At 53.2% G+C, this 14,996-nt stretch overlaps 1 pseudogene; it reads right to left on the minus strand.

The window, feature by feature from the left end:
• Window positions 1–372: 372 nt before the first annotated feature.
• On the minus strand, window positions 373–1,855 carry LOC140385914 (histone chaperone asf1b pseudogene; annotated as a pseudogene).
• Between the last annotated feature and the right edge of the window lie 13,141 nt (window positions 1,856–14,996).

Genomic DNA, 14,996 nt, shown 5'->3' on the forward strand with positions numbered 1-14,996 from the left:
ACATTGGATCACTTAACACCCCTTACTTCAAAGGTAACCCCGAAAATAATACAACACTAAATAATCCTTCAGTTATTCCTTCAATATCCAAGAGACTTAACACCTTTAAACAGAATCACATCAGGTTAAAGGCTTTACTATTACGAGTTTAAATCACCCAAATAATCCAGAGATAGTCTTTCATGGCAGAGATCACAGCAGATCCAGCTGACTGCAAACACAGAGACTCCCCAAGCTCTTTTCCTCCAAACTGCAATTAAAACTGCAAAATGGCTGATCTAAAGCCCAGCTCCACCCACACTCTGACATCACTGTATTTCTTTTTTTTTTTTGCATTTACAAGTGCTTTTATTCAGACAATGCCAGACATCGCTAACATTTATAAAAATGGCTGCAGTTTTCAAAACCACTAATGCTGCTTTATAAAGCTCATTGAGATTTTAACCCTTTTAATCAACCTCTTCCACATGGGTTTGGATCGCGATTTACAAAGTACTATTAAAAAGTTACAAAAATGTTTTTCAATAAACTTCTGAAGACAATTATACGGGGCAGCTGAGGAATTAAAGTTCCAGCTTGGATAATATGGTAGCATCGCTGGACATATGTAATGTTAAACTGGCGACTCTGGAGCGTTAACCTTGCAGAGGAACCAAACGCTGCTGCTGAAGCGACAGCGTTAGTGGGCTTATATTATTGGCCATAGCTGCCAACTGAAGTTCTGGAAGTGACCAGGTCTTGGGGGTTATTTTGAAGAGGCAGTGAACAAAAAAAACATTCAACATAAACCGGCCTTGTCCATCCATACCCATTGTCATTTCCTCCCTCCCACCTCCAAAATGTTCTTGGACTTACTACATAGAAAAAAAACTCCTACAAATACATTCTGTAGTTCAACACTCACTTCTGGCTGATTTACAATAGGCACCAACTGGCTTTGCAATTCCAGAATGTTTACCAGTAAAAAGCATTATTGCTCCCATTTGGGCAAAAGCAATCCAGCTGAATGTAGATCGCAATGTGCCTGGCAGTCACTCAAGACTGCAACTGCTGTGGCCCAGTGTCATGAATGGCAACGTCATGGCCTCCTACCCTCGTCACTCCCCAACCCCTGCCGACTTAATGCTATCTTCTGGGGTATTGAAGTTTGACTCAAATACTCCATCGAATTAACAACTCCAAAAGCTAGCAAACCCGGATACAAAATAACATATTTGATCCACTTTAAATCCATTTCACCAGCAGATTTCACATGCAGTCCATAGAGTTCTCTGGAACTATAGTCAAAGCACCTCCAGCTCCAAGTCCCTTCAGCGGTGCACAAGTGGGGGGAAGCATTGCATTTGAACTTGGATCAACGTTCTCAATATCTTCCATTTTTTTAACTGGTGCCCTCCCAGTTGATGTGGAATCTGGTAACTCTTGGATTAGAGGCCAAAATATTTCGTTGGAGCTTGGCGTAGTCAGGTTTCATTGGTGGGTTCTCTTTTAATTCAGGGTCTGTGTATTCATTATTCACATAATACCCCACACGAATGAACTCCTGGTCTCTGTATGTGCAGGTGGTCAGCACCACAGTCACATCAACTGCATCTGCATCTGGGATGAGACTTGCATTTGGGGCATCAGCCTGGAATACAAACATGTGGCGGCCAGCGGGTATGGGGCCCACCAGCACCGAGTCCAGCACCTGGTCGTGCTCCTCGCTCTCCGCCGATCCCACGTAGATTATTTTCCATTCCAGACCGTCCGGCAGATCCTCGCTGCACTCGAAGGTGATCTCGAACTGGAAGGGGTTGTTGAAGGGGGACGGGTTGTCCAGAACCACCACGTTCAGCACCTGCACTTTAGCCATGGTGGTCCGGAGAGGAGGAGGTGAGTGTGGGGCGGGGGGGGGGGGGGGGACCGGCCCACTCGCGAACTCCCGCCGCCCTGCGCCTGTTTATTTTTCTCCCCCCCCTCTTTTTTTTTTCTCCCGAACTCCCCCCTGCCCCTGTGGAATCCGGCTCGGCGGCCACTCTCCCACACTACGCCAACATCACTGTATTTCTTAAAGGTACATTGCGTAAACATCCATTTCTTAAAGGCACTCTCACATGACACACCTCACTGGAGTTCAACTTTTTGTCCATGTTTGAACCAAGGCTGTAATGAGGTCAGGAGCTGAGTGACCCTGGCGGAACCCAAACTGAGCGTCCGTGAGCAGGTTATTCCTGAGTAAGTGCCGCTTGATAATGACACTGTTGATGACTCCTTCCATCACTTTGCTGATGATCGAGAGTAGACTGATAGGGCCGTAATTGGCTGGGTTGGATTTGGCCTGTTTCTTGTGTACCGGACACACCTGGGCAATTTTCCACATTGCCGGGTAGATGCCAGTGTTGTAGCTGCTCTGGAACAGCTTGGCTAGGGGGGGGGACAGTTCTGGAGCACAAGTCGTCAGTACTATTGACGGGATATTGTCAGGGCCCACAGCCTTTGCAGTATCCAGCGTCTTCAGCCGTTTCTCGAGATCACGCGGAGTGAATCGTATTGGCTGAAGACAACCAAGATGTTGGGACTTCCAGAGGATTGCTCGAACACAAGACAGCTGATGTGTGTGTGTGATGTGAATTAAAGAAAGCAAAGAGCGTTCCTCAAAAACCAAAAGAAATTCGAAAGGTCGTTATTACAGCTCACTGTGTGACTCTTATTCTGCAAAAGCACAAGACTCACTGCCAGAAACCACAATCTTTGATGCAGAGAGCCCCATTCTGCTGGGACACACTCCATTCAGCAAGCAGAGAGCCCCATCCTGCTGGTACACACTCCATTCAGCAAGCAGAGAGCCCCATCCTGCTGGTACACACTCCATTCAGCAAGCAGAGAGCCCCATTCTGCTGGTACACACTCCATTCAGCAAGCAGAGAGCACCATCCTGCTGGGACACACTCCATTCAGCAAGCAGAGAGCACCATCCTGCTGGTACACACTCACTTCAGCAAGCAGAGAGCCCCATCCTGCTGGTACACACTCCATTCAGCAAGCAGAGAGCACCATCCTGCTGGGACACACTCCATTCAGCAAGCAGAGAGCCCCATCCTGCTGGTACACACTCCATTCAGCAAGCAGAGAGCACCATCCTGCTGGGACACACTCCATTCAGCAAGCAGAGAGCACCATCCTGCTGGTACACACTCACTTCAGCAAGCAGAGAGCCCCATCCTGCTGGTACACACTCCATTCAGCAAGCAGAGAGCCCCATTCTGCTGGGACACACTCCATTCAGCAAGCAGAGAGCACCATCCTGCTGGGACACACTCCATTCAGCAAGCAGAGAGCACCATCCTGCTGGGACACACTCCATTCAGCAAGCAGAGAGCCCCATCCTGCTGGGACACACTCCATTCAGCAAGCAGAGAGCCCCATTCTGCTGGGACACACTCCATTCAGCAAGCAGAGAGCACCATCCTGCTGGGACACACTCCATTCAGCAAGCAGAGAGCACCATCCTGCTGGGACACACTCCATTCAGCAAGCAGAGAGCCCCATCCTGCTGGGACACACTCCATTCAGCAAGCAGAGAGCCCCATCCTGCTGGGACACACTCCATTCAGCAAGCAGAGAGCCCCATTCTGCTGGTACACACTCCATACAGCAAGCAGAGAGCCCCATCCTGCTGGTACACACTCCATTCAGCAAGCAGAGAGCCCCATCCTGCTGGTACACACTCCATTCAGCAAGCAGAGAGCCACATTCTGCTGGGACACACTCCATACAGCAGGCAGAGAGCCCCATTCTGCTGGTACACACTCCATTCAGCAGGCAGAGAGCCCCATTCTGCTGGTACACACTCCATTCAGCAAGCAGAGAGCCCCATCCTGCTGGTACACACTCCATTCAGCAGGCAGAGAGCACCATCCTGCTGGTACACACAACATTCAGCAAGCAGAGAGCCCCATTCTGCTGGTACACATTCACTTCAGCAAGCAGAGAGCCCCATTCTGCTGGTACACACACACTTCAGCAAGCAGAGAGCCCCATTCTGCTGGTACACACACACTTCAGCAAGCAGAGAGCCCCATTCTGCTGGTACACACTCCATTCAGCAAGCAGAGAGCCCCATCCTGCTGGTACACACTCCATTCAGCAAGCAGAGAGCCCCATTCTGCTGGTACACACTCACTTCAGCAAGCAGAGAGCACCATTCTGCTGGTACACACTCCATTCAGCAAGCAGAGAGCCCCATTCTGCTGGTACACACTCCATTCAGCAAGCAGAGAGCCCCATCCTGCTGGGACACACTCCATTCAGCAAGCAGAGAGCCCCATTCTGCTGGTACACACTCACTTCAGCAAGCAGAGAGCCCCATTCTGCTGGGACACACTCGATTCAGCAAGCAGAGAGCCCCATTCTGCTGGTACACACACACTTCAGCAAGCAGAGAGCCCCATCCTGCTGGGACACACACCATTCAGCAAGCAGAGAGCACCATTCTGCTGGTACACACTCCATTCAGCAAGCAGAGAGCCCCATTCTGCTGGTACACACTCCATTCAGCAAGCAGAGAGCCCCATCCTGCTGGTACACACTCCATTCAGCAAGCAGAGAGCCCCATCCTGCTGGTACACACTCACTTCAGCAAGTAGAGAGCCCCATTCTGCTGGTACACACTCCATTCAGCAAGCAGAGAGCCCCATTCTGCTGGGACACACTCCATTCAGCAAGCAGAGAGCCCCATTCTGCTGGTACACACTCACTTCAGCAAGCAGAGAGCCCCATTCTGCTGGGACACACTCGATTCAGCAAGCAGAGAGCCCCATTCTGCTGGTACACACACACTTCAGCAAGCAGAGAGCCCCATCCTGCTGGGACACACTCCATTCAGCAAGCAGAGAGCACCATTCTGCTGGTACACACTCCATTCAGCAAGCAGAGAGCCCCATCCTGCTGGTACACACTCACTTCAGCAAGCAGAGAGCCCCATTCTGCTGGTACACACTCACTTCAGCAAGCAGAGAGCCCCATTCTGCTGGTACACACTCCATTCAGCAGGCAGAGAGCACCATTCTGCTGGTACACACTCACTTCAGCAAGCAGAGAGCCCCATTCTGCTGGTACACACTCACTTCAGCAAGCAGAGAGCCCCATTCTGCTGGGACACACTCCATTCAGCAAGCAGAGAGCCCCATTCTGCTGGGACACACTCACTTCAGCAAGCAGAGAGCCACATTCTGCTGGGACACACTCCATTCAGCAAGCAGAGAGCCACATCCTGCTGGGACACACTCCATTCAGCAAGCAGAGAACCCCATTCTGCTGGTACACACTCACTTCAGCAAGCAGAGAGCGCCATCCTGCTGGTACACACTCCATTCAGCAAGCAGAGAGCCACATTCTGCTGGGACACACTCCATTCAGCAAGCAGAGAGCACCATCCTGCTGGGACACACTCCATTCAGCAAGCAGAGAGCACCATCCTGCTGGGACACACTCCATTCAGCAAGCAGAGAGCCCCATCCTGCTGGGACACACTCCATTCAGCAAGCAGAGAGCCCCATCCTGCTGGGACACACTCCATTCAGCAAGCAGAGAGCCCCATTCTGCTGGTACACACTCCATACAGCAAGCAGAGAGCCCCATCCTGCTGGTACACACTCCATTCAGCAAGCAGAGAGCCCCATCCTGCTGGTACACACTCCATTCAGCAAGCAGAGAGCCACATTCTGCTGGGACACACTCCATACAGCAGGCAGAGAGCCCCATTCTGCTGGTACACACTCCATTCAGCAGGCAGAGAGCCCCATTCTGCTGGTACACACTCCATTCAGCAAGCAGAGAGCCCCATCCTGCTGGTACACACTCCATTCAGCAGGCAGAGAGCACCATCCTGCTGGTACACACAACATTCAGCAAGCAGAGAGCCCCATTCTGCTGGTACACATTCACTTCAGCAAGCAGAGAGCCCCATTCTGCTGGTACACACACACTTCAGCAAGCAGAGAGCCCCATTCTGCTGGTACACACACACTTCAGCAAGCAGAGAGCCCCATTCTGCTGGTACACACTCCATTCAGCAAGCAGAGAGCCCCATCCTGCTGGTACACACTCCATTCAGCAAGCAGAGAGCCCCATTCTGCTGGTACACACTCACTTCAGCAAGCAGAGAGCACCATTCTGCTGGTACACACTCCATTCAGCAAGCAGAGAGCCCCATTCTGCTGGTACACACTCCATTCAGCAAGCAGAGAGCCCCATCCTGCTGGGACACACTCCATTCAGCAAGCAGAGAGCCCCATTCTGCTGGTACACACTCACTTCAGCAAGCAGAGAGCCCCATTCTGCTGGGACACACTCCATTCAGCAAGCAGAGAGCCCCATTCTGCTGGTACACACACACTTCAGCAAGCAGAGAGCCCCATCCTGCTGGGACACACAACATTCAGCAAGCAGAGAGCACCATTCTGCTGGTACACACTCCATTCAGCAAGCAGAGAGCCCCATTCTGCTGGTACACACTCCATTCAGCAAGCAGAGAGCCCCATCCTGCTGGTACACACTCCATTCAGCAAGCAGAGAGCCCCATCCTGCTGGTACACACTCACTTCAGCAAGTAGAGAGCCCCATTCTGCTGGTACACACTCCATTCAGCAAGCAGAGAGCCCCATTCTGCTGGGACACACTCCATTCAGCAAGCAGAGAGCCCCATTCTGCTGGTACACACTCACTTCAGCAAGCAGAGAGCCCCATTCTGCTGGGACACACTCGATTCAGCAAGCAGAGAGCCCCATTCTGCTGGTACACACACACTTCAGCAAGCAGAGAGCCCCATCCTGCTGGGACACACTCCATTCAGCAAGCAGAGAGCACCATTCTGCTGGTACACACTCCATTCAGCAAGCAGAGAGCCCCATCCTGCTGGTACACACTCACTTCAGCAAGCAGAGAGCCTCATTCTGCTGGTACACACTCCATTCAGCAAGCAGAGAGCCCCATTCTGCTGGTACACACTCACTTCAGCAAGCAGAGAGCCCCATCCTGCTGGGACACACTCCATTCAGCAAGCAGAGAGCCCCATCCTGCTGGTACACACTCCATCCAGCAAGCAGAGAGCCCCATTCTGCTGGTACACACTCACTTCAGCAAGCAGAGAGCCCCATTCTGCTGGTACACACTCCATTCAGCAGGCAGAGAGCACCATTCTGCTGGTACACACTCACTTCAGCAAGCAGAGAGCCCCATTCTGCTGGTACACACTCACTTCAGCAAGCAGAGAGCCCCATTCTGCTGGGACACACTCCATTCAGCAAGCAGAGAGCCCCATTCTGCTGGGACACACTCACTTCAGCAAGCAGAGAGCCACATTCTGCTGGGACACACTCCATTCAGCAAGCAGAGAGCCACATCCTGCTGGGACACACTCCATTCAGCAAGCAGAGAACCCCATTCTGCTGGTACACACTCACTTCAGCAAGCAGAGAGCCCCATCCTGCTGGTACACACTCCATTCAGCAAGCAGAGAGCACCATTCTGCTGGTACACACTCTCTTCAGCAAGCAGAGCCCCCATCCTGCTGGTACACACACCATTCAGCAAGCAGAGAGCCCAATTCTGCTGGTACACACTGCATTCAGCAAGCAGAGAGCCATATTCTGCTGGTACACACTCACTTCAGCAAGCAGAGAGCCCCATTCTGCTGGTACACACACACTTCAGCAAGCAGAGAGCCCCATTCTGCTGGGACACACTCACTTCAGAAAGCAGAGAGCCCCATTCTGCTGGGACACACTCCATTCAGCAAGCAGAGAGCCCCATTCTGCTGGAACACACTCACTTCAGCAAGCAGAGCGCACCATTCTGCTGGTACACACTCCATTCAGCAAGCAGAGAGCCCCATTCTGCTGGTACACACTCCATTCTGCAAGCAGAGAGCCCCATTCTGCTGGGACACACACTTCAGCAAGCAGAGAGCCCCATTCTGCTGGGACACACTCCATTCAGCAGGCAGAGAGCCCCATCCTGCTGGTACACACTCCATTCAGCAAGCAGAGAGCCCTATTCTGCTGGTACACACTCCATTCAGCAAGCAGAGAGCCCCATTCTGCTGGTACACACTCCATTCAGCAAGCAGAGAGCCCCATTCTGCTGGTACACACTCCATTCAGCAAGCAGAGAGCCCCATCCTGCTGGTACACACTCCATTCAGCAAGCAGAGAGCCCCATTCTGCTGGTACACACAACATTCAGCAAGCAGAGAGCCCCATCCTGCTGGGACACACTCCATTCAGCAAGCAGAGAGCCCCATCCTGCTGGTACACATTCCATTCAGCAAGCAGAGAGCCCCATCCTGCTGGTACACACAACATTCAGCAAGCAGAGAGCCCCATCCTGCTGGGACACACTCCATTCAGCAAGCAGAGAGCCCCATTCTGCTGGTACACACTCCAATCAGCAAGCAGAGAGCCCCATCCTGATGGTACACATTCCATTCAGCAAGCAGAGAGCCCCATCCTGCTGGTACACATTCCATTCAGCAAGCAGAGAGCCCCATCCTGCTGGTACACATTCCATTCAGCAAGCAGAGAGCCCCATCCTGCTGGTACACACTCCATTCAGCAAGCAGAGAGCCCCATCCTGCTGGGAGACACTCTATTCAGCAAGCAGAGAGCCCTATTCTGCTGGTACACACTCCATTCAGCAAATAGAGAGCCCCATCCTGCTGGTACACACTCCATTCAGCATATAGAGAGCCCCATTCTGCTGGTACACACTCCATTCAGCAAGCAGAGAGCCCCATCCTGCTGGTACACACTCCATTCAGCAAGCAGAGAGCCCCATCCTGCTGGTACACACTCCATTCAGCAAATAGAGAGCCCCATCCTGCTGGTACACACTCCATTCAGCAAATAGAGAGCCCCATCCTGCTGGTACACACTCCATTCAGCAAGCAGAGAGCCCCATTCTGCTGGGACACACTCCTTCAGCAAGCAGAGAGCCCCATTCTGCTGGTACACACACACTTCAGCAAGCAGAGAGCCCCATCCTGCTGGTACACACTCCACTCAGCAAGCAGAGAGCCCCATCCTGCTGGTACACACTCCATTCAGCAAGCAGAGAGCCCCATCCTGCTGGTACACACTCCATCCAGCAAGCAGCGTGACCCATCCTGCTGGTACACACTCCATTCAGCAAGCAGAGAGCCCCATCCTGCTGGTACACACTCCATTCAGCAAGCAGAGAGCCCCATCCTGCTGGTACACACTCCATTCAGCAAATAGAGAGCCCCATCCTGCTGGTACACACTCCATTCAGCAAGCAGAGAGCCCCATTCTGCTGGGACACACTCCTTCAGCAAGCAGAGAGCCCCATTCTGCTGGTACACACACACTTCAGCAAGCAGAGAGCCCCATCCAGCTGGTACACACTCCACTCAGCAAGCAGAGAGCCCCATCCTGCTGGTACACACTCCATTCAGCAAGCAGCGTGCCCCATTCTGCTGGGACACACTCACTTCAGCAAGCAGAGAGCCCCATTCTGCTGGTACACACTCCATTCAGCAAGCAGAGAGCCCCATTCTGCTGGTACACACTCCATTCAGCAAGCAGAAAGCCCCATCCTGCTGGTACACACTCCATTCAGCAAGCAGAGAGCCCCATTCTGCTGGGACACACTCCTTCAGCAAGCAGAGAGCCCCATTCTGCTGGTACACACACACTTCAGCAAGCAGAGAGCCCCATCCTGCTGGTACACACTCCACTCAGCAAGCAGAGAGCCCCATCCTGCTGGTACACACTCCATTCAGCAAGCAGCGTGCCCCATTCTGCTGGTACACACTCACTTCAGCAAGCAGAGAGCCCCATCCTGCTGGTACACACAACATTCAGCAAGGAGAGAGCCCCATTCTGCTGGTACACACTCACTTCAGCAAGCATAGAGCCCCATCCTGCTGGTACACACTCCATTCAGCAAGCAGAGAGCCCCATTCTGCTGGTACACACTCAATTCAGCAGGTAGAGAGCCCCATTCTGCTGGTACACACTCCATTCAGCAGGCAGAGAGCACCATTCTGCTGGTACACACACACTTCAGCAAGCAGAGAGCCCCATTCTGCTGGTACACACTCCATTCAGCAAGCAGAGAGACCCATTCTGCTGGTACACACTCACTTCAGCAAGCAGAGAGCCCCATCCTGCTGGTACACACTCCATTCAGCAAGCAGAGAGCCCCATCCTGCTGGTACACACTCCATTCAGCAAGCAGAGAGCCCTATTCTGCTGGTACACACTCCATTCAGCAAGCAGAGAGCCCCATTCTGCTGGTACACACTCCATTCAGCAAGCAGAGAGCCCCATTCTGCTGGTACACACTCCATTCAGCAAATAAAGAGCCCCATCCTGCTGGTACACACTCCATTCAGCAAGCAGAGAGCCCCATCCTGCTGGTACACACTCCATTCAGCAAGCAGAGAGCCCCATCCTGCTGGTACACACTCCATTCAGCAAGCAGAGAGCCCCATTCTGCTGGTACACACTCCATTCAGCAAGCAGAGAGCCCCATTCTGCTGGGACACACTCCATTCAGCAAGCAGAGAGCCCCATTCTGCTGGTACACACTCCATTCAGCAAGCAGAGAGCCCCATCCTGCTGGGACACACTCCATTCAGCAAGCAGAGAGCCCCATCCTGCTGGTACACACTCCATTCAGCAAGCAGAGAGCCCCATCCTGCTGGTACACACTCACTTCAGCAAGCAGAGAGCACCATCCTGCTGGGACACACTCCATTCAGCAAGCAGAGAGCCCCATCCTGCTGGTACACACACACTTCAGCAAGCAGAGAGCCCCATCCTGCTGGTACACACTCCATTCAGCAAGCAGAGAGCCCCATCCTGCTGGTACACACTCCATTCAGCAAGCAGAGAGCCCCATCCTGCTGGTACACACTCCATTCAGCAAGCAGAGAGCCCCATCCTGCTGGTACACACTCACTTCAGCAAGCAGATAGCACCATCCTGCTGGGACACACTCCATTCAGCAAGCAGAGAGCCCCATCCTGCTGGGACACACACACTTCAGCAAGCAGACAGCCCCATCCTGCTGGTACACACTCCATTCAGCAAGCAGAGAGCCCCATCCTGCTGGTACACACTCCATTCAGCAAACAGAGAGCCCCATCCTGCTGGGACACACTCCATTCAGCAAGCAGAGAGCCCCATTCTGCTGGTACACACTCCATTCAGCAAGCAGAGAGCCCCATCCTGCTGGTACACACTCACTTCAGCAAGCAGATAGCACCATTCTGCTGGGACACACTCCATTCAGCAAGCAGAGAACCCCATTCTGCTGGTACACACTCCATTCAGCAAGCAGAGAGCCCCATCCTGCTGGTACACACTCACTTCAGCAAGCAGAGAGCCCCATTCTGCTGGTACACACTCACTTCAGCAAGCAGAGAGCCCCATTCTGCTGGGACACACTCCATTCAGCAAGCAGAGAGCCCCATTCTGCTGGTACACACTCCATTCAGCAAGCAGAGAGCCCCATTCTGCTGGTACACACTCACTTCAGCAAGCAGAGACCCCCATTCTGCTGGTACACACTCCATTCAGCAAGCAGAGCGCCCCATTCTGCTGGTACACACTCCATTCAGCAAGCAGAGAGCCCCATTCTGCTGGTACACACTCCATTCAGCAAGCAGAGAGCCCCATTCTGCTGGGACACACTCACTTCAGCAAGCAGAGAGCCCCATCCTGCTGGTACACACTCCATTCAGCAAATAGAGAGCTCCATTCTGCTGGGACACACTCCATTCAGCAAGCAGAGAGCCCCATTCTGCTGGTACACACTCCATTCAGCAAATAGAGAGCCCCATTCTGCTGGTACACACTCCATTCAGCAAGCAGAGAGCCCCATTCTGCTGGGACACACTCCATTCAGCAAATAGAGAGTCCCATTCTGCTGGTACACACGCCATTCAGCAAGCAGAGAGCCCCATTCTGCTGGTACACACTCCATTCAGCAAGCAGAGAGCCCCATTCTGCTGGGACACACTCCATTCAGCAAGCAGAGAGCCCCATTCTGCTGGTACACACTCCATTCAGCAAGCAGAGAGCCCCATTCTGCTGGGACACACTCCATTCAGCAAGCAGAGAGCCCTATTCTGCTGGTACACACTCCATTCAGCAAGCAGAGAGCCCCATTCTGCTGGTACACACTCCATTCAGCAAGCAGAGAGCCCCATTCTGCTGGTACACACTCCATTCAGCAAGCAGAGAGCCCCATTCTGCTGGTACACACTCCATTCAGCAAGCAGAGAGCCCCATTCTGCTGGGACACACTCCATTCAGCAAGCAGAGAGCCCCATTCTGCTGGTACACACTTCATTGAGCAAGCAGAGAGCCCCATTCTGCTGGGACACACTCCATTCAGCAAGCAGAGAGCCCCATTCTGCTGGGACACACTCCATTCAGCAAGCAGAGAGCCCCATTCTGCTGGTACACACTCCATTCAGCAAGCAGAGAGCCCCATTCTGCTGGTACACACTCCATTCAGCAAGCAGAGAGCCCCATTCTGCTGGTACACACTCCATTCAGCAAGCAGAGAGCCCCATCCTGCTGGGACACACTCCATTCAGCAAGCAGAGAGCCCCATTCTGCTGGTACACACTCCATTCAGCAAGCAGAGAGCCCCATCCTGCTGGTACACACTCACTTCAGCAAGCAGAGAGCCCCATTCTGCTGGTACACACTCCATTCAGCAAGCAGAGAGCCCCATTCTGCTGGGACACACTCCATTCAGCAAGCAGAGCCCCCATTCTGCTGGTAAACACTCCATTCAGCAAGTAGAGAGCCCCATTCAGCAAGCAGAGAGCACCATTCTGCTGGTACACACTCCATTCAGCAAGCAGAGAGCCCCATCCTGCTGGTACACACTCCATTCAGCAAGCAGAGAGCCCCATTCTGCTGGGACACACTCCATTCAGCAAGCAGAGAGCCCCATTCTGCTGGGACACACTCCATTCAGCAAGCAGAGAGCCCCATTCTGCTGGGACACACTCCATTCAGCAAGCAGAGAGACCCATTCTGCTGGTACACACTCCATTCAGCAAGCAGAGCCCCCATTCTGCTGGTAAACACTCCATTCAGCAAGTAGAGAGCCCCATTCTGCTGGTACACACTCCATTCAGCAAGCAGAGAGCCCCATTCTGCTGGTACACACTCCATTCAGCAAGCAGAGAGCCCCATCCTGCTGGTACACACTCCATTCAGCAAGAAGAGAGCCCCATCCTGCTGGTACACACTCCATTCAGCAAGCAGAGAGCCCCATCCTGCTGGTACACACTCCATTCAGCAAGCAGAGAGCCCCATCCTGCTGGTACACACTCCATTCAGCAAGCAGAGAGCCCCATTCTGCTGGTACACACTCCATTCAGCAAGCAGTGAGCCCCATTCTGCTGGGACACACTCCATTCAGCAAGCAGAGAGCCCCATTCTGCTGGTACACACTCCATTCAGCAAGCAGAGAGCCCCATCCTGCTGGTACACACTCCATTCAGCAAGCAGAGAGCCCCATCCTGCTGGTACACACTCCATTCAGCAAGCAGAGAGCCCCATCCTGCTGGTACACACTCACTTCAGCAAGCAGAGAGCACCATCCTGCTGGGACACACTCCATTCAGCAAGCAGAGAGCCCCATCCTGCTGGTACACACACACTTCAGCAAGCAGAGAGCCCCATCCTGCTGGTACACACTCCATTCAGCAAGCAGAGAGCCCCATCCTGCTGGTACACACTCCATTCAGCAAGCAGAGAGCCCCATCCTGCTGGTACACACTCCATTCAGCAAGCAGAGAGCCCCATCCTGCTGGTACACACTCACTTCAGCAAGCAGAGAGCACCATCCTGCTGGGACACACTCCATTCAGCAAGCAGAGAGCCCCATCCTGCTGGGACACACACACTTCAGCAAGCAGAGAGCCCCATCCTGCTGGTACACACTCCATTCAGCAAGCAGAGAGCCCCATCCTGCTGGTACACACTCCATTCAGCAAACAGAGAGCCCCATCCTGCTGGGACACACTCCATTCAGCAAGCAGAGAGCCCCATCCTGCTGGTACACACTCCATTCAGCAAACAGAGAGCCCCATCCTGCTGGGACACACTCCATTCAGCAAGCAGAGAGCCCCATTCTGCTGGTACACACTCACTTCAGCAAGCAGATAGCACCATTCTGCTGGGACACACTCCATTCAGCAAGCAGAGAACCCCATTCTGCTGGTACACACTCCATTCAGCAAGCAGAGAGCCCCATCCTGCTGGTACACACTCACTTCAGCAAGCAGAGAGCCCCATTCTGCTGGTACACACTCACTTCAGCAAGCAGAGAGCCCCATTCTGCTGGGACACACTCCATTCAGCAAGCAGAGAGACCCATTCTGCTGGTACACACTCCATTCAGCAAGCAGAGAGCCCCATTCTGCTGGTACACACTCACTTCAGCAAGCAGAGACCCCCATTCTGCTGGTACACACTCCATTCAGCAAGCAGAGCGCCCCATTCTGCTGGTACACACTCCATTCAGCAAGCAGAGAGCCCCATTCTGCTGGTACACACTCCATTCAGCAAGCAGAGAGCCCCATTCTGCTGGGACACACTCACTCCAGCAAGCAGAGAGCCCCATCCTGCTGGTACACACTCCATTCAGCAAATAGAGAGCTCCATTCTGCTGGGACACACTCCATTCAGCAAGCAGAGAGCCCCATTCTGCTGGGACACACTCCATTCAGCAAGCAGAGAGCCCCATTCTGCTCGGACACACTCACTTCAGCAAGCAGAGAGCCCCATCCTGCTGGTACACACTCCATTCAGCAAATAGAGAGCTCCATTCTGCTGGGACACACTCCATTCAGCAAGCAGAGAGCCCCATTCTGCTGGGACACACTCCATTCAGCAAGCAGAGAGCCCCATTCTGCTGGTACACACTCCATTCAGCAAGGAGAGAGCCCCATTCTGCTGGTAAAC

The sequence above is a fragment of the Scyliorhinus torazame genome, chromosome 11, assembly GCF_047496885.1.
Source record: "Scyliorhinus torazame isolate Kashiwa2021f chromosome 11, sScyTor2.1, whole genome shotgun sequence".
Lineage (NCBI taxonomy): Eukaryota > Metazoa > Chordata > Chondrichthyes > Carcharhiniformes > Scyliorhinidae > Scyliorhinus > Scyliorhinus torazame.